The sequence below is a fragment of the Alosa pseudoharengus genome, unplaced genomic scaffold (assembly GCF_046254945.1).
Source record: "Alosa pseudoharengus isolate Yale_2024_CS ecotype anadromous, Long Island Sound unplaced genomic scaffold, YU_APseudo_1.1 YU_APseudo_1.1_scf_20, whole genome shotgun sequence".
NCBI lineage: Eukaryota > Metazoa > Chordata > Actinopteri > Clupeiformes > Clupeidae > Alosa > Alosa pseudoharengus.
Window position 1 is genome coordinate 20,126,409 of NW_027468664.1, and position 18,455 is coordinate 20,144,863.

Below are 18,455 nucleotides of genomic sequence, written 5' to 3' on the forward strand. Positions count from 1 at the left end.
CAATTAAAGCTAAACTAAATGGAGTAGTTACAACTAAATCAAGCCAAGCAAACTCCAATCAAATATTTTGAGTAAAAATTAGTATTAGGTAACCATTTGCACACAATTTAATTTAGCTACATCCAGCCATATAGATTTAGTTGAATTTGCTTAATATTCTCTAATGCAAGAATTACTTAATTTTTTTTAGGTAACCATTTGCACTCAATTTAATTTAGCTACATCCAGCCATATAGATTTAGTTGAATTTGCTTAATATTCTCTAATGCAAGAATTACTTAATTTTTTTTAGGTAACCATTTGCACTCAATTTAATTTAGCTACATCCAGCCATATAGATTTAGTTGAATTTGCTTAATATTTGTATATAATTTCATTGGTAAAAATTAAGTTAAACTTCAAATTCAGGTTAAATAGTATTAACTTAAATCTCAAACAGAAATGGTATAACTGTCTTTATTAAAACAAATGTTCAACACAGAAACACACATATGAACACACATTGTGACCCTTTGCTCTAAAAAATAATAATTTTCCTGCTCTCAAACCAAAGCAAAAGCAAAGGCAGTAGTGCCAAAGAGAGAGAGTGTGAGCACCAAAAGAGAGAAAGAAAGATTCAATAAATGGTTGTGAACCTTTGACCAAAGCCAAACACCTTACCAGTGAGTGATTGTGTGTGTGTGTGTGTGTGCGTGCGTGCGTGTGTAAGTAAATGTGCCGAGATAGAATGACAGAAAGACAGTGAGAAAGAAAGAATGAGAGAAAGACAGTGAGAAAGAAAGAAAGGTTCACAACCATTTATTGAATCTTTCAAATCAAGTCAATCATGACTGTGTGTGTGTGTAAAAGTGTGCAGAGAGAGAGGACGAACGATAAAGAGAGAGAGAGAAAGAGAGACAGCAGGGAAGAGAGAGAAGAGGCCCACTTGCCCATCTAATGATTTGGTTCTTAAGATTGAGAACCTTGGGTAGGAGCTTATCACCATCCATCTGAATGACAACTTTTTGCATGAATTTGTAATAGTATTGAAGAGTTCAACATTGATTCAATGTGTATATGACCCCTAGCTTCACCAAAGTCCTTTTAGGCAAGTCCCTGCACTCGGCAGCCATAATGCAATGCTTTTTTGGCACTCATCGGGCATCCTATTCGGCAGAAATGCGCGTGCGCAAGGCTTCACAACACCAACCTTACTCCAGCACCGAGTTCACAACACATGATTGGAGGATTTTTTGAGTGCTGTGTCTCCTCATTAGAAAGTCTCTGGCTTCACTGCACAGCCTTGTGCAACAGACCAAGGTTCCTCCAAAATGATGCCTCCATCCACAACGATGCCGATGTCCTCATGTTCCAAGGGGTGGTTTTCTCTTGACACCTCCTTGCCATGGATATCCTGTACAAAATTTAAAAAGCTGCTTTAGGTTGACGCTTGAGAAAAGGTACGAGCTGGGAGCTGGCTTAAAGGTTTTTGGCTTAAAAATTGGCATAAAAATGCAATTTTTATTGCAATTTCAACATGCCCTTGGTTAGTGTTACTTACCATGTACATGTATGAGAGAATCATCATCTTCACCAAAATAAAGGCACGGGGTCTTGATGGCTGCCTCCCTCCTCAGATGTACAGTCTCTGTCTGTTCAGATACAGGGATATTAATTATTTTGTGAAAATACAATCAATACTCTAAATAATAATAACCTCTATTTATAAAGCACTTTTAATACGGAAGATTCAGTTCAGAGTGCTTTGCAACAGAAAACAGGCATTTGGCAAGCATTTCTTTCCCCTGTATTGGTTGAAACACACCCCATAATCACGTCCCAACGAAGCAGCGCCAGACTTAAATTCTGACAGGAATTGAGTATAACGACATCAGGCTAATAAGTGAGTGTACCAGTTGGGGAAGGAACAATGTGAGCAACGGGAAAATGAGTGAGTGGGTAAATGTATGACGACTCATGTAGTCGTATCAACCCTGAGGAGTCCAGTTATAGTTAGACACAAAATTATAATGCCTCTATCTGTCGCTATGTTGTAATAAGGAACATAAGAGCAATGTGTGAGTAGGGTGACTATAAGTGATTGCAGTTGCAAATAGCAGAAACAGATCCAATGTGATCATTGTATGTAATATGTAAGAGAAGTAAACAATAATAGTAATACAAACTTACACCTTGCAAAATCCTCAAATGTTTGGTCATTTTATGTCCTTTAAACCTTCTTCTGGAACTTATGACCTTCTTCTGGAAAACGGCGGTCACTGGACATCCAAGGTTACGCATCTTTGACCTGTAGCTTGCCTGAATACCCAAGCATCACAGGCATTTCCTGATCCAGTCATCAAGCAAGGACATTTCTCAATACCTGTAACTAAAGAGGATAGAAACACATTTATAATATAAATATAAAGTATACATTTATGAAATATACTTATTTAATACATACACAAATGGTACTAGTTAATCAAACGATTTTGACACTTCATTTAATTGACATTTGACACATTATCTTACAATCTACCAACAATAGCTACACAGCCCTGCTTGTTGGTCTGACTGTCCCCTTGAAGGGAAAACATTTCGAATTTCAACACCATGGAACAAATAAAATGTTCAAGCAATATCTGCTTAACAGGTGCGTAGCATCAGCCTGTCCAGATCTTGCACTGCTGTTGAGTTTGAGAAATGCCACCACCACCACCATGCATATTCAGCGCTGGCGATGACATGAAATAGTGGTACTCCATTACTGACAGAATAAATAAACACGTTTCTAAACCTAGCGTAAATGTGGCTTTTGCCCAACATTGTCCGAGTTATGACCTGACCTAATCACTCACAAAACATGCGTCCTATTTCTTTCCTTTTTACATGTACCTTGGCCTGCATTCTGAGTCTCCAAACAAATGTATTTTGCAAACTCGGCATTGCTCAAGTTAAGTGTCAGTTGACGCCACAGGGGTCGGTGAAAACGTGTTTGGTCTGCTGCATAACGTGTTCGGTTAGCTAACTAGCAACGTTAAGGTCAACCATATTTCAGGCAAGATCTGTGTTCCAATTCAGTTAGCAGCTAATGTTAACTGTACAAACTTTAATGGGTCCACTGAGTTTCAACGACCTAAATTGTCTAACATTAAGGTATATATTCATTTTGAAGTTATTCAATCAATTACGTCGAGGAGGTAATAAAAGTAAACTTTAAGATGAACTTGTTAGCCCAGTTAACATTATATTGGAGTAGAACTGCTAGGTAAAGTTAACTTTAGCTAGCTTGCTAGACGATTTCTTAAATATTCAAGAAAACAGCTCTATCGTGTCAAATAAGGCAATTAAAGACACTCCAAATTTGTAATGGTAAACTGACTGTCAAATGACGTTTAATAATATACCACTTACCGTTAAAAGTCAAAAGCGAAGATTTCAAGTGCAGATCCCTTCAAGCCAACGGAACCGTTTGCAAAATGGAGGACAATCATCTTTTGGCAGCCAAATAAACGCATGCGCAGCACTCCCTCTGAAGCAAAACCCTTTTTTCTTGCAGATATTACTTAACTGAAATTAGTTTTTTGTAAAACACAAACAAATCTGAAGCAAACCCCTTTTTTTCTTGCAGATATTACTTATCTGAAATGAGTTTTTGCAAAACACAAACAAATTGAGTATATAAATACAGTTTCATTTAAGAAAAAATTACTACATGTCAAAATCACTTTTTTCAGTGTTGCTAAGAAGGACAAGAAGTTCAAATAAAGTGTTTTGCTGAAAATAAATCACTTTAAAAAGTGGCTCCTAACTTTTTACCTTCACACCTAAAGAAATGTGGGCTACAGAAAGAGGTCATGCAGTCATTAAACATCCTGTCTGAGATATTATTCAACGGCAAGGGTTCTGGAGGCCCCTGAAAAACCAGGCTCACTTAAAATACATGCACAGTTTCAACAGTAGATTTTCAACTGCTTTAGCCTGATTTATGTGGATACAAGTATTTCCAGTATTCACATGAACATTGTGGTTAGCTATTTGGTTGTCACAACAAAGATAACAATAGTGGCAGAGGTCAGATATACTTGCAGAACCTGTCCTTCAACAGTGTTGCGAACACCAGTGTTTTCATGAGCAGCTCAGGTGGTTCTAGATGAACAAACAGATGTTTCATTCTATCAAACTGTAAGCTGTAGTAGCCTACTACTGTAACTGTAATGGCTAATGGCTAATAACTGTGTTTCTCAATATTAGTTAAATTAAATATGTGTTTTTTTGGAATTATTGCGTGATTGTTCTCTACAGAGAGAACTTTATTCCATCAAAATTGGTCAAATATTAGTTGTGCTATAGAAAATGCCATAAAATGACCATAAGCCTTACTGTTGAGAGAGCACAAACTGCATTTCTTACATTTGTCTGTGTTTTGAACAACTTCTGCATGATCTCCGTAGCCTACATCACACTTAAAGAAATATGCTTACTACATTTGATTGGTTAGTGAAGAAAATCCTATTCCAATGGACTATCAATTGCACGATTTGGTGTGTTCTTATTTGGAAAAGAAATGGGCAGACCAGCAACAAGAAAAACTACTGTTTGGCTTTGGATTTGTAGCCTATTATTTGTATTTCTTCATCTACATGCTCCCCCTTGGATATATCATCCTTTTATGGCCTCTAGGTTACCACCTCTACGCTGACAAAACCCAGATTTACATCTGCACCAAACCAGGCACCTCCGCAGCATTGAAAATGCTTAACTGCTGCCTTCTAATCAAAAGCTGGATGCACAGTAGCTTTCTCAAACTCAACTCCGACAAAACTGAGATCATTCTCATTGGTTTAAAGTGTCATAACAAAAACCTCAATAACTTCTGCCTCACCTTCGAGGACACCACATACAGTACACAGCCTCCTCCCATGTCAAATGCCTAGGTCTCCTCATAGTCTCCACCCTCTCATTTGAATATCACATCAATAAAACCCAGCAATCGTCATTCTTCCATTCTAAAAAACATAGCACGGATCCGCCCGGTCCTCTTCCACTCTGACACTGAGCGTGTAAAACACGCCCTCATCTCCTCCCGCCTGGACTACTGCAATGACCTCTTCAGGTCTTCCCTCTCACCTGGCTACAACATGTCTCTCCCACTGAGGATTGACTTCAAAGTCCTCCTCATCTTCAAGGCCCTACATGGCTCTGCCCCCCACATACCTGACTGAACTCCTTCACCCCTACTGTCTTACACCCTCCCTGCGTTCCTCTCATCTTGGCCACCTTACGATCCCCCAAACCAGACTCCGCTCCATGGGTGACAGAGCATTGTCCTCATCGGCCCTCTGCCCGTGGAATGCTCTCCCTCCCTCAACAGGTCAGATCCACTGTCAGCGTCGACTGCTTCAAGTCTCTCCTCAAAATCCACTTGTTTAGGAAAGCTTTTAATAACTCTTATGACCGTCTTTCATTTTCTTTTTGAATTGCTTTTTACTTAATTTTTAATTGAAATGGCATATGTCTGTTATTTCCACACTTGCGATTGCCTGTATTTTTTTTATGCGTGCCTCCTCATTTTTATCTCATTTTACTTTTTCTTACCTTTTACATTGAATCCTGTTTTACCTCCCTATTTTACCCTACAATGTTCAGTGCTTTGAGTATATGATAGTGCTTTATTAACAAAATGTATTATTATTATTATTATTATTATTATTATTATTATTATTATTATTATCATTAGGCCTATTATTATTGTGCAGGCAGTCAAGAGAAACAGGAGATGGGGGAGCAAGCAACTCCACAAGCTCAAAAGAACCGCCTTTTGCCTAGGCAACCTATTCAGTATATTCATAATGTACACAAAAAAGCCAAAGGTCGTTTATAGCCTACTGCGCTTATCTAATCTAGCCTAGCCTATTGCCCATAATAATTCTACCCGAACACTTTCACTTTCATAGCCTATAGCTCTCAGTCTCATCATGACGAGTCCGAGATTTTTGAAGACGACGATCGTTTTCTGTCTTATTTTCAGTCTGTTTCATGGTAAGTGCCATGCTTGACACGTTAACAAGTGTTTCTTGTAGTCCGTATTGTTCGTGAACTTGAAGCTGATTTGACATTCATAAGAAAAACCCTTGACATTTGTAAATCGACAGCCGGTATCATAATTTTAATTTGCCTACCTATGTTTTTTTTTTTTAATCGCCACCACACATTTTATGATTTATAGTGCTCAACGTTTAGGGATATTTAGCATGATAAGCCTAGGACTGGGTGTCGAGGATATTTTGATGTCGGGACTATGTCCTATAGTGGAAATGATACCAAACCGTGGAGTCAGTCAACCGCTTTTAAGCAATCTACCAGCGCACTTCCATGGGTTTGTCATGCAATGACAAATTTGAAGACTGCCGATGTTTTGTTTTGCGGGCATTTTGTCTCTCTCTTTGCCTTTATGCTAGGGATAATGTATTGTCCGCCGCAGAAGTACAGCAGTGAAAATATGCAAAGCCCATAGTCCAAGGCCGTAGCCATGATGTCAATATTGGGGGGGACCAAATCTGTGGTGCGGTGTGAATTTCAATTCACATTTCCTGCCATGCAAAAATATTATTAAAATCACAAACAAGTCATTAGTTAAATCAGTCAATTAGGATATACCAAACTTTTGACGGACATAGGCACGGATGGATTATGAACCTCTGGGCATAGATGCAAAAAAACCCTGCCCTATAGGGGCGCCCGGGGGCATACTTCCCCGGAAGACTTTAAAAAAATGACCCTTTATAATTATGTCGACTTGTGAGTTTTGTGGAAATAGAGAAGGGCGGAGAAGCAACTTCACACAGTCTTAGGCTTCAGGGCCCCCTGAGCTCTTGGGCCCAGTAGGTCCATTCAATAATCCATCCCTGGATATAGACCTGTGGTATGACTCCATTTGTCCAAAATGTATATTTTAAAAGAAAATACAAACTAGAGTATCTTTGATAACCTCTATATTACACTGAATGCTTACTCATAGGTTTGGACCTATAGCCCAATCATATTTTTGATTTTGATTTTATTATTCTGGCAGCTAATCACACAATTTTAAGGTAGTTTGAAAGGGATGGGATTAGCCTACTAAATCAGGTCCCTCTTCTGACCAGGCACGTGCAGAGAAGGGGGGCTACAGGGGCTCTAGCACCTGCCCTTTTGCCCCTTTTATGTCCAAGTGCCCTTTTGACAAGACCCGTTTTTTACTTTTAGAAATTTGTAATACTTCCGCTAGTTCCAACGTCAATATTTGCTAAAATGTCTCATTAATAGTTTGTGAAATTAGACATTTACAAAAATAACATTTTCCTTGCGGCCACCAATCCGTGACGTCATACATTCAGTGAACTCTCAGAAGGTGGTCAGGAGCACGGTAAGGTCACTTGGCAGTTAGCCTATCTGAACATGCAATAGTATTCAGCTTAGAGATAGAGAATAAAATGTTTAAAGTTGTTTCATGTTTAATGAAGTAGGCTATCAAACCCGTTTTAACCATGTCATGGTCCATCCATTTCAATAACCTGGCAGCTTCGAAAATCTATCGCTGAACGTTCATAACATATTCTGTTTAGGTTACTATGTTATAGTAGCTTAGGTTAGTAGACTTAGTTCATAAAACAGAGTAGGCAAACCTTTTCTAAATCGTCATAAGCCGACGACATAGGCTACTGTAGTTGTTCAACTCCATACGTCGTTCTCGTCATTTCACTCAGTGGCTACACGCACAGCACGTGAATCTGCAAGACACCAGCTTGCTAATGGTGGTAGTTCACTGTGATAAACATTAAAATTATAGCCTGACAAGCCAGACTAGGCAATAACATATTTGCTGCCGCTAGGGTGCGTAGATTTCTAGGCTATTAAAATTAGCTTTGAATTTAATCAAAAACATGTAGCCTTATAGCCTATGATCTCTGTGTAGACAAGAAAATTTGGTTCCATGTGCCCTTTTTTTTTTAGAAATTTGAGCCCCTGCCCCTTCAAAGGTCTCTGCACGCCCCTGCTTCTGACTGACTCACCTCAAGTTACCCTATGCATTATAGGCTGGTTTCTGACAGAAATTACGTTACGTTTACGCATGTAGAAACACAGCCTTTATTTGGTGAATGGAGGTGGAAATTCCTTTCTTTGGTTATTGTCCGCGATTCACATTAACTGTAGGCTATCACCGCCATTGTAAAAGTTTTTTCAACGTTTGTGCCGTCGCCACATTTGAGTGCTACGTTTTGCCTGCATGGATGCGCGATTGAGCGCGCATCTAAATGTAACATGCAAGATGCAACAACCATTTCTTACATTAGCATATGAATGCATTATTTATGTTGTAAGACATGTGAAAGAAATGAATGACACAGGTACGCACAAATTCAAATAAAAGGACACTTTAACTTTTTCACTTTCGCTATCATTGCGAGAAAATAGGCTACAATATGGAATTGCTTCAAAGTTCCCTTTGAGTCTGATCAGCTTCAAAAATGAATGGGGTTTCCTTAGACAGTGCTACACCGTTTCCAACAAGTGTCTTTTGCGATATTGTTGACAGCCCGCACCACAGCAGGGTGCAGGAAGCTTTTGATAGCGCACGCCTCAAACGATAAACGCAAAACCTCCAGGACAAACCACTCACAAAGCGCTTTCAGATATAACCTCCGGAGTATATGAGGAGGTTTGTCAAACGGAGGTCCTACCCTTCGGATGATTCAGATATGATGCTAAACTGCGGACCTAATACTGACCTTACACGGACGTATGTGTGAACGACATACGCGCACATTACAGAACCTCCGTGTGGTTGTCGAGTGAGGGGTGGGGGCTTGTAGAGTTCACAGACATGATGCAGAATATATGCGGCCGCTGCCTGTCACAGCTGCTTTTTGTTTACAAAATGTAGCCTATGCATTATGTAGGCTAAAGAAGAGAAATCTATTGCATAGGCTAATACTTGAAGTAGGCTAGTCACGTAAGTGCCCACTTGAAATTGACCTAGCCTACAGTATTTGTATGTGTGCTTCAAATAAACACATTTATCTGTTTTCAACGTTATGTACCAGAATTAGCTATAGAACCCCAAATCTGGTTTGCGTTGGAGAGAGAGAGCATGCACAAACTTTATGGTAGGCTACAGGCCAATTCAGTAGGCTAACTCAAGCCTTCAAGTTCATACAACGTTTTTAAGCAACAAACAAAATACTAACATTAATAACAGTGAAGTTGTTCGTTTTTTCATGGTTTATTTTTTCCAAAAGCATCCTCTCCCCATGTGTAGCATTTACGTAAGGAGCTTGGAACAAAGTTGGGTTTTCTTCGTTTTCATTTTCTCTAGGCATATATGCTCAGCAAATATCAGCGAGCTCAGCAGGTCATGAAGGCTATCAATGAACAGAAAACCGTGTTGGCTAACAATTTATTAAATACTCCTGTTATTGTCGTCAACGACGTCGCTATAGGCTACTGCCTTTTCAGCGCCTTCTGCTTATGATGATTCAGTCTTCTGAATTCGTTTGTCCTTGCCATGCAGTTGTAGGCTAACGTGTCTCTAACGTTCCCTTCAGGTGTTCTATCAAAATGTTGTATGCCCTCATGGACAGTAGCTCCGTGATGTCTGCATATTTCCTGGACAGCACTATGCCACTCCATCATAACACTGGCATTTAAGTCAGATCTAACCACATGGACGCACGAAAGAAACGTCACCAACACGCCCTCTCACTAGGTGTGATTTTAACCGCATGTTCTACTCCTCGTTCAGACACAGCACATTTACATAATGTCCGGAGGAAATACTAGGGGGGGAGTAGTATAAACACCGGGTGAATTCGGACTTCCATATGACCGGTTATGTCGTTCAGATATACGGCCCCACCGTTTAACATCGGCAGTACCTCTGGTCTTACACGTATGTCTGAAAGCGCTTACAGTGTAGGCTACTCTCTCTGAAACCATCAACAGGTCACTAATTTGTGCGTTTGATTGCATTTCAGATGGCGGGACTTGTTGGTTTCCTGTAATAGCCTATAGCGTGTTTTTCTTTCTTTATTTTTCTATGTCCGAATATTGGGGGGGACATTTTGGTCACGTCTGAATATTGGGGGGGACACGTCCCCCCCAAAGTCTATGGTGACTACGGCTCTGCCATAGTCGACAGGGCGAACAGGACCCCGACGCGCAGCGGAGGGATTTTTCTTCGCCCTGAAGCAGGCGCCTACTGGCAAAGAGCCTCCTTTATTCACACAAAGAAAAGACACTTAAAAAAGCAACTTATTCCCCCTTTGCATTTATCACTGTATGGAAGATATTTTATATCAGCTTGTGTGACACTCTAATCGTCAGCACTTGTTTTAAATGGCAAAGAACAGCAGATGACTGTAACAGACTGGGCCCCGGCCGTGTGCGACTGGCTGGGGCACCTGCACTGTACGCTGGCGACCCGGGTTCGATTCCAGCCCCGTGGTCCTTTCTGGATCCCACCACGACTCTCTCTCCCACTCGCTTCCTGTCATTCTCCACTGTCCAGATTTGTAATAATTGCGTAGTAATAGGGACTTAACCACTTTTATGGTATATTTAACTGGAAACTAGTTTTGATAACCTTGAAAGTATTTGATGACCATGGGCGGACTGGCCACCTGGCATACCGGGCATTTTCCCGGTGGGCCGACGCACCTTTTGGGCTGATAGAATAGGATATAAGAAATATATAATTTAATCATTTTGGCCAACGATCGGCCCAAATGAAGGACAATCAGCGGCCCATTGGTTACATTTCCATATTGACACTCGACTGATCCAATAACAGCTCACGTCAGGCCCCACCCCTCGCATTTTGGCTCAGAGCCAGGATTCTGTGAGCGTCAAAAGTTAATCGAAGTTGCCTACACGAAATTGCGGCGGGTGCCGGTAGTGACAATAGTGCAAAAGTAACACCATGTAGAAGCTTAAAAAATACAATATTGCAAGTAGGCTATATGTCAGCAACATGTTGAAGTTCGTTGAGTTTGAATGAGGATGTAAGCAAGCATACAGAGCAGAGGGACAGTGAGCAGGTGGTGGAGCCTACAGTAGTTGAGGCTACATGATAAGAACTCAGTGGTGGAGCAGGTAGGCTAAGTGTGACATGCCATGCTGACGATGATGATTATGATGACGTATTAATTGCGATAAGGTAATGATATGGTAGGCTAATGATAACATAGCGGCCGTGCTGTGATTAGGCCTATAATAACAAATAGCGCGACTTAAATGTTCTAAATGAATGATTTGCAAACCCGGACAGCAAAAGAGTGTCAAATCGATGTTGTTGGTCAGATTGATCAGTTTCCGTCAGACGCCCAAAATTCAACATCGATGGCATGAGTGGTGGTTGGTCTCTCAAAGTAGAGCGTCGAAAGGGTTCTATCTTGGAAGGGTTATGGTAAAGATGGGCTAAAAGACTGTAGACTGACGGAAATGTAGGCTACATAACGTCGTCATATTCATGCACAAGCCAACTAAGCTATTATATACAGTGACCTATACGATAGGCTACTGGAAGACATTAAAGATAATTAGTTAATGTAGCTATACTGTTCCAATGTAGGTAGGTAGTATAGCCTACAGGAATAAAATGCTCCTCTCCCACTCTGACACTGAGCGTGTAAAACACGCCCTCATCTCCTCCCGCCTGGACTACTGCAATGACCTCTTCAGGTCTTCTCTCTCACCTGGCTACAACATGTCTCTCCCACTGAGGATTGACTTCAAAGTCCTCCTCATCTTCAAGGCCCTACATGGCTCTGCCCCCCACATACCTGACTGAACTCCTTCACCCCTACTGTCTAACACGCTCCTTGCGTTCCTCTGATCTTGGCCACCTTACGATCCCCCAAACCAGACTCCGCTCCATGGGTGACAGAGCATTGTCCTCAGCGGCCCTCTGCCCGTGGAATGCTCTCCCTCCCTCAACAGGTCAGATCCACTGCCAGCGTCGACTGCTTCAAGTCTCTCCTCAAAACCCACTTGTTTAGGAAAGCTTTTAATAACTCTTATGACCGTCTTTCATTTTCTCTTTGAATTGCTTTTTACTTAATTTTTAATTGAAATGGCATATGTCTGTTATTTCCACACTTGCGATTGCCTGTATTTTTTTTATGTGTGCCTCCTCATTTTTATCTCATTTTACTTTTTCTTACCTTTTACATTGAATCCTGTTTTACCTCCCTATTTTACCCTACAATGTTCAGTGCTTTGAGTATATGATAGTGCTTTATTAACAAAATGTATTATTATTATTATTATTATTATTATTATTATTATTATTATCATTAGGCCTATTATTATTGTGCAGGCAGTCAAGAGAAACAGGAGATGGGGGAGCAAGCAACTCCACAAGCTCAAAAGAACCGCCTTTTGCCTAGGCAACCTATTCAGTATATTCATAAAGTACACAAAAAAGCCAAAGGTCGTTTATAGCCTACTGCGCTTATCTAATCTAGCCTAGCCTATTGCCCATAATAATTCTACCCGAACACTTTCACTTTCATAGCCTATAGCTCTCAGTCTCATCATGACGAGTCCGAGATTTTTGAAGACGACGATCGTTTTCTGTCTTATTTTCAGTCTGTTTCATGGTAAGTGCCATGCTTGACACGTTAACAAGTGTTTCTTGTAGTCCGTATTGTTCGTGAACTTGAAGCTGATTTGACATTCATAAGAAAAACCCTTGACATTTGTAAATCGACAGCCGGTATCATAATTTTAATTTGCCTACCTATGTTTTTTTTTTTTAATCGCCACCACACATTTTATGATTTATAGTGCTCAACGTTTAGGGATATTTAGCATGATAAGCCTAGGACTGGGTGTCGAGGATATTTTGATGTCGGGACTATGTCCTATAGTGGAAATGATACCAAACCGTGGAGTCAGTCAACCGCTTTTAAGCAATCTACCAGCGCACTTCCATGGGTTTGTCATGCAATGACAAATTTGAAGACTGCCGATGTTTTGTTTTGCGGGCATTTTGTCTCTCTCTTTGCCTTTATGCTAGGGATAATGTATTGTCCGCCGCAGAAGTACAGCAGTGAAAATATGCAAAGCCCATAGTCCAAGGCCGTAGCCATGATGTCAATATTGGGGGGGACCAAATCTGTGGTGCGGTGTGAATTTCAATTCACATTTCCTGCCATGCAAAAATATTATTAAAATCACAAACAAGTCATTAGTTAAATCAGTCAATTAGGATATACCAAACTTTTGACGGACATAGGCACGGATGGATTATGAACCTCTGGGCATAGATGCAAAAAAACCCTGCCCTATAGGGGCGCCCGGGGGCATACTTCCCCGGAAGACTTTAAAAAAATGACCCTTTATAATTATGTCGACTTGTGAGTTTTGTGGAAATAGAGAAGGGCGGAGAAGCAACTTCACACAGTCTTAGGCTTCAGGGCCCCCTGAGCTCTTGGGCCCAGTAGGTCCATTCAATAATCCATCCCTGGATATAGACCTGTGGTATGACTCCATTTGTCCAAAATGTATATTTTAAAAGAAAATACAAACTAGAGTATCTTTGATAACCTCTATATTACACTGAATGCTTACTCATAGGTTTGGACCTATAGCCCAATCATATTTTTGATTTTGATTTTATTATTCTGGCAGCTAATCACACAATTTTAAGGTAGTTTGAAAGGGATGGGATTAGCCTACTAAATCAGGTCCCTCTTCTGACCAGGCACGTGCAGAGAAGGGGGGCTACAGGGGCTCTAGCACCTGCCCTTTTGCCCCTTTTATGTCCAAGTGCCCTTTTGACAAGACCCGTTTTTTACTTTTAGAAATTTGTAATACTTCCGCTAGTTCCAACGTCAATATTTGCTAAAATGTCTCATTAATAGTTTGTGAAATTAGACATTTACAAAAATAACATTTTCCTTGCGGCCACCAATCCGTGACGTCATACATTCAGTGAACTCTCAGAAGGTGGTCAGGAGCACGGTAAGGTCACTTGGCAGTTAGCCTATCTGAACATGCAATAGTATTCAGCTTAGAGATAGAGAATAAAATGTTTAAAGTTGTTTCATGTTTAATGAAGTAGGCTATCAAACCCGTTTTAACCATGTCATGGTCCATCCATTTCAATAACCTGGCAGCTTCGAAAATCTATCGCTGAACGTTCATAACATATTCTGTTTAGGTTACTATGTTATAGTAGCTTAGGTTAGTAGACTTAGTTCATAAAACAGAGTAGGCAAACCTTTTCTAAATCGTCATAAGCCGACGACATAGGCTACTGTAGTTGTTCAACTCCATACGTCGTTCTCGTCATTTCACTCAGTGGCTACACGCACAGCACGTGAATCTGCAAGACACCAGCTTGCTAATGGTGGTAGTTCACTGTGATAAACATTAAAATTATAGCCTGACAAGCCAGACTAGGCAATAACATATTTGCTGCCGCTAGGGTGCGTAGATTTCTAGGCTATTAAAATTAGCTTTGAATTTAATCAAAAACATGTAGCCTTATAGCCTATGATCTCTGTGTAGACAAGAAAATTTGGTTCCATGTGCCCTTTTTTTTTTAGAAATTTGAGCCCCTGCCCCTTCAAAGGTCTCTGCACGCCCCTGCTTCTGACTGACTCACCTCAAGTTACCCTATGCATTATAGGCTGGTTTCTGACAGAAATTACGTTACGTTTACGCATGTAGAAACACAGCCTTTATTTGGTGAATGGAGGTGGAAATTCCTTTCTTTGGTTATTGTCCGCGATTCACATTAACTGTAGGCTATCACCGCCATTGTAAAAGTTTTTTCAACGTTTGTGCCGTCGCCACATTTGAGTGCTACGTTTTGCCTGCATGGATGCGCGATTGAGCGCGCATCTAAATGTAACATGCAAGATGCAACAACCATTTCTTACATTAGCATATGAATGCATTATTTATGTTGTAAGACATGTGAAAGAAATGAATGACACAGGTACGCACAAATTCAAATAAAAGGACACTTTAACTTTTTCACTTTCGCTATCATTGCGAGAAAATAGGCTACAATATGGAATTGCTTCAAAGTTCCCTTTGAGTCTGATCAGCTTCAAAAATGAATGGGGTTTCCTTAGACAGTGCTACACCGTTTCCAACAAGTGTCTTTTGCGATATTGTTGACAGCCCGCACCACAGCAGGGTGCAGGAAGCTTTTGATAGCGCACGCCTCAAACGATAAACGCAAAACCTCCAGGACAAACCACTCACAAAGCGCTTTCAGATATAACCTCCGGAGTATATGAGGAGGTTTGTCAAACGGAGGTCCTACCCTTCGGATGATTCAGATATGATGCTAAACTGCGGACCTAATACTGACCTTACACGGACGTATGTGTGAACGACATACGCGCACATTACAGAACCTCCGTGTGGTTGTCGAGTGAGGGGTGGGGGCTTGTAGAGTTCACAGACATGATGCAGAATATATGCGGCCGCTGCCTGTCACAGCTGCTTTTTGTTTACAAAATGTAGCCTATGCATTATGTAGGCTAAAGAAGAGAAATCTATTGCATAGGCTAATACTTGAAGTAGGCTAGTCACGTAAGTGCCCACTTGAAATTGACCTAGCCTACAGTATTTGTATGTGTGCTTCAAATAAACACATTTATCTGTTTTCAACGTTATGTACCAGAATTAGCTATAGAACCCCAAATCTGGTTTGCGTTGGAGAGAGAGAGCATGCACAAACTTTATGGTAGGCTACAGGCCAATTCAGTAGGCTAACTCAAGCCTTCAAGTTCATACAACGTTTTTAAGCAACAAACAAAATACTAACATTAATAACAGTGAAGTTGTTCGTTTTTTCATGGTTTATTTTTTCCAAAAGCATCCTCTCCCCATGTGTAGCATTTACGTAAGGAGCTTGGAACAAAGTTGGGTTTTCTTCGTTTTCATTTTCTCTAGGCATATATGCTCAGCAAATATCAGCGAGCTCAGCAGGTCATGAAGGCTATCAATGAACAGAAAACCGTGTTGGCTAACAATTTATTAAATACTCCTGTTATTGTCGTCAACGACGTCGCTATAGGCTACTGCCTTTTCAGCGCCTTCTGCTTATGATGATTCAGTCTTCTGAATTCGTTTGTCCTTGCCATGCAGTTGTAGGCTAACGTGTCTCTAACGTTCCCTTCAGGTGTTCTATCAAAATGTTGTATGCCCTCATGGACAGTAGCTCCGTGATGTCTGCATATTTCCTGGACAGCACTATGCCACTCCATCATAACACTGGCATTTAAGTCAGATCTAACCACATGGACGCACGAAAGAAACGTCACCAACACGCCCTCTCACTAGGTGTGATTTTAACCGCATGTTCTACTCCTCGTTCAGACACAGCACATTTACATAATGTCCGGAGGAAATACTAGGGGGGGAGTAGTATAAACACCGGGTGAATTCGGACTTCCATATGACCGGTTATGTCGTTCAGATATACGGCCCCACCGTTTAACATCGGCAGTACCTCTGGTCTTACACGTATGTCTGAAAGCGCTTACAGTGTAGGCTACTCTCTCTGAAACCATCAACAGGTCACTAATTTGTGCGTTTGATTGCATTTCAGATGGCGGGACTTGTTGGTTTCCTGTAATAGCCTATAGCGTGTTTTTCTTTCTTTATTTTTCTATGTCCGAATATTGGGGGGGACATTTTGGTCACGTCTGAATATTGGGGGGGACACGTCCCCCCCAAAGTCTATGGTGACTACGGCTCTGCCATAGTCGACAGGGCGAACAGGACCCCGACGCGCAGCGGAGGGATTTTTCTTCGCCCTGAAGCAGGCGCCTACTGGCAAAGAGCCTCCTTTATTCACACAAAGAAAAGACACTTAAAAAAGCAACTTATTCCCCCTTTGCATTTATCACTGTATGGAAGATATTTTATATCAGCTTGTGTGACACTCTAATCGTCAGCACTTGTTTTAAATGGCAAAGAACAGCAGATGACTGTAACAGACTGGGCCCCGGCCGTGTGCGACTGGCTGGGGCACCTGCACTGTACGCTGGCGACCCGGGTTCGATTCCAGCCCCGTGGTCCTTTCTGGATCCCACCACGACTCTCTCTCCCACTCGCTTCCTGTCATTCTCCACTGTCCAGATTTGTAATAATTGCGTAGTAATAGGGACTTAACCACTTTTATGGTATATTTAACTGGAAACTAGTTTTGATAACCTTGAAAGTATTTGATGACCATGGGCGGACTGGCCACCTGGCATACCGGGCATTTTCCCGGTGGGCCGACGCACCTTTTGGGCTGATAGAATAGGATATAAGAAATATATAATTTAATCATTTTGGCCAACGATCGGCCCAAATGAAGGACAATCAGCGGCCCATTGGTTACATTTCCATATTGACACTCGACTGATCCAATAACAGCTCACGTCAGGCCCCACCCCTCGCATTTTGGCTCAGAGCCAGGATTCTGTGAGCGTCAAAAGTTAATCGAAGTTGCCTACACGAAATTGCGGCGGGTGCCGGTAGTGACAATAGTGCAAAAGTAACACCATGTAGAAGCTTAAAAAATACAATATTGCAAGTAGGCTATATGTCAGCAACATGTTGAAGTTCGTTGAGTTTGAATGAGGATGTAAGCAAGCATACAGAGCAGAGGGACAGTGAGCAGGTGGTGGAGCCTACAGTAGTTGAGGCTACATGATAAGAACTCAGTGGTGGAGCAGGTAGGCTAAGTGTGACATGCCATGCTGACGATGATGATTATGATGACGTATTAATTGCGATAAGGTAATGATATGGTAGGCTAATGATAACATAGCGGCCGTGCTGTGATTAGGCCTATAATAACAAATAGCGCGACTTAAATGTTCTAAATGAATGATTTGCAAACCCGGACAGCAAAAGAGTGTCAAATCGATGTTGTTGGTCAGATTGATCAGTTTCCGTCAGACGCCCAAAATTCAACATCGATGGCATGAGTGGTGGTTGGTCTCTCAAAGTAGAGCGTCGAAAGGGTTCTATCTTGGAAGGGTTATGGTAAAGATGGGCTAAAAGACTGTAGACTGACGGAAATGTAGGCTACATAACGTCGTCATATTCATGCACAAGCCAACTAAGCTATTATATACAGTGACCTATACGATAGGCTACTGGAAGACATTAAAGATAATTAGTTAATGTAGCTATACTGTTCCAATGTAGGTAGGTAGTATAGCCTACAGGAATAAAATGCTCCTCTCCCACTCTGACACTGAGCGTGTAAAACACGCCCTCATCTCCTCCCGCCTGGACTACTGCAATGACCTCTTCAGGTCTTCTCTCTCACCTGGCTACAACATGTCTCTCCCACTGAGGATTGACTTCAAAGTCCTCCTCATCTTCAAGGCCCTACATGGCTCTGCCCCCCACATACCTGACTGAACTCCTTCACCCCTACTGTCTAACACGCTCCTTGCGTTCCTCTGATC

At 41.3% G+C, this 18,455-nt stretch overlaps 1 long non-coding RNA gene across 2 annotated transcripts; it reads right to left on the reverse strand.

The window, feature by feature from the left end:
- Window positions 1-536: 536 nt before the first annotated feature.
- On the reverse strand, window positions 537-3,704 carry LOC143136661 (uncharacterized). 2 transcript variants are annotated; one of them, XR_012989384.1, is made up of 4 exons: window positions 3,394-3,704; window positions 2,170-2,368; window positions 1,541-1,631; window positions 537-1,393 (listed from the first exon to the last, which is right to left on the reverse strand). It is a non-coding gene; the product is annotated as an uncharacterized LOC143136661 (long non-coding RNA). The 2 variants fall into 2 exon arrangements; XR_012989383.1 differs by lacking the exon at window positions 3,394-3,704 and having other exon boundaries at window positions 2,170-2,953.
- Window positions 3,705-18,455: the final 14,751 nt, after the last annotated feature.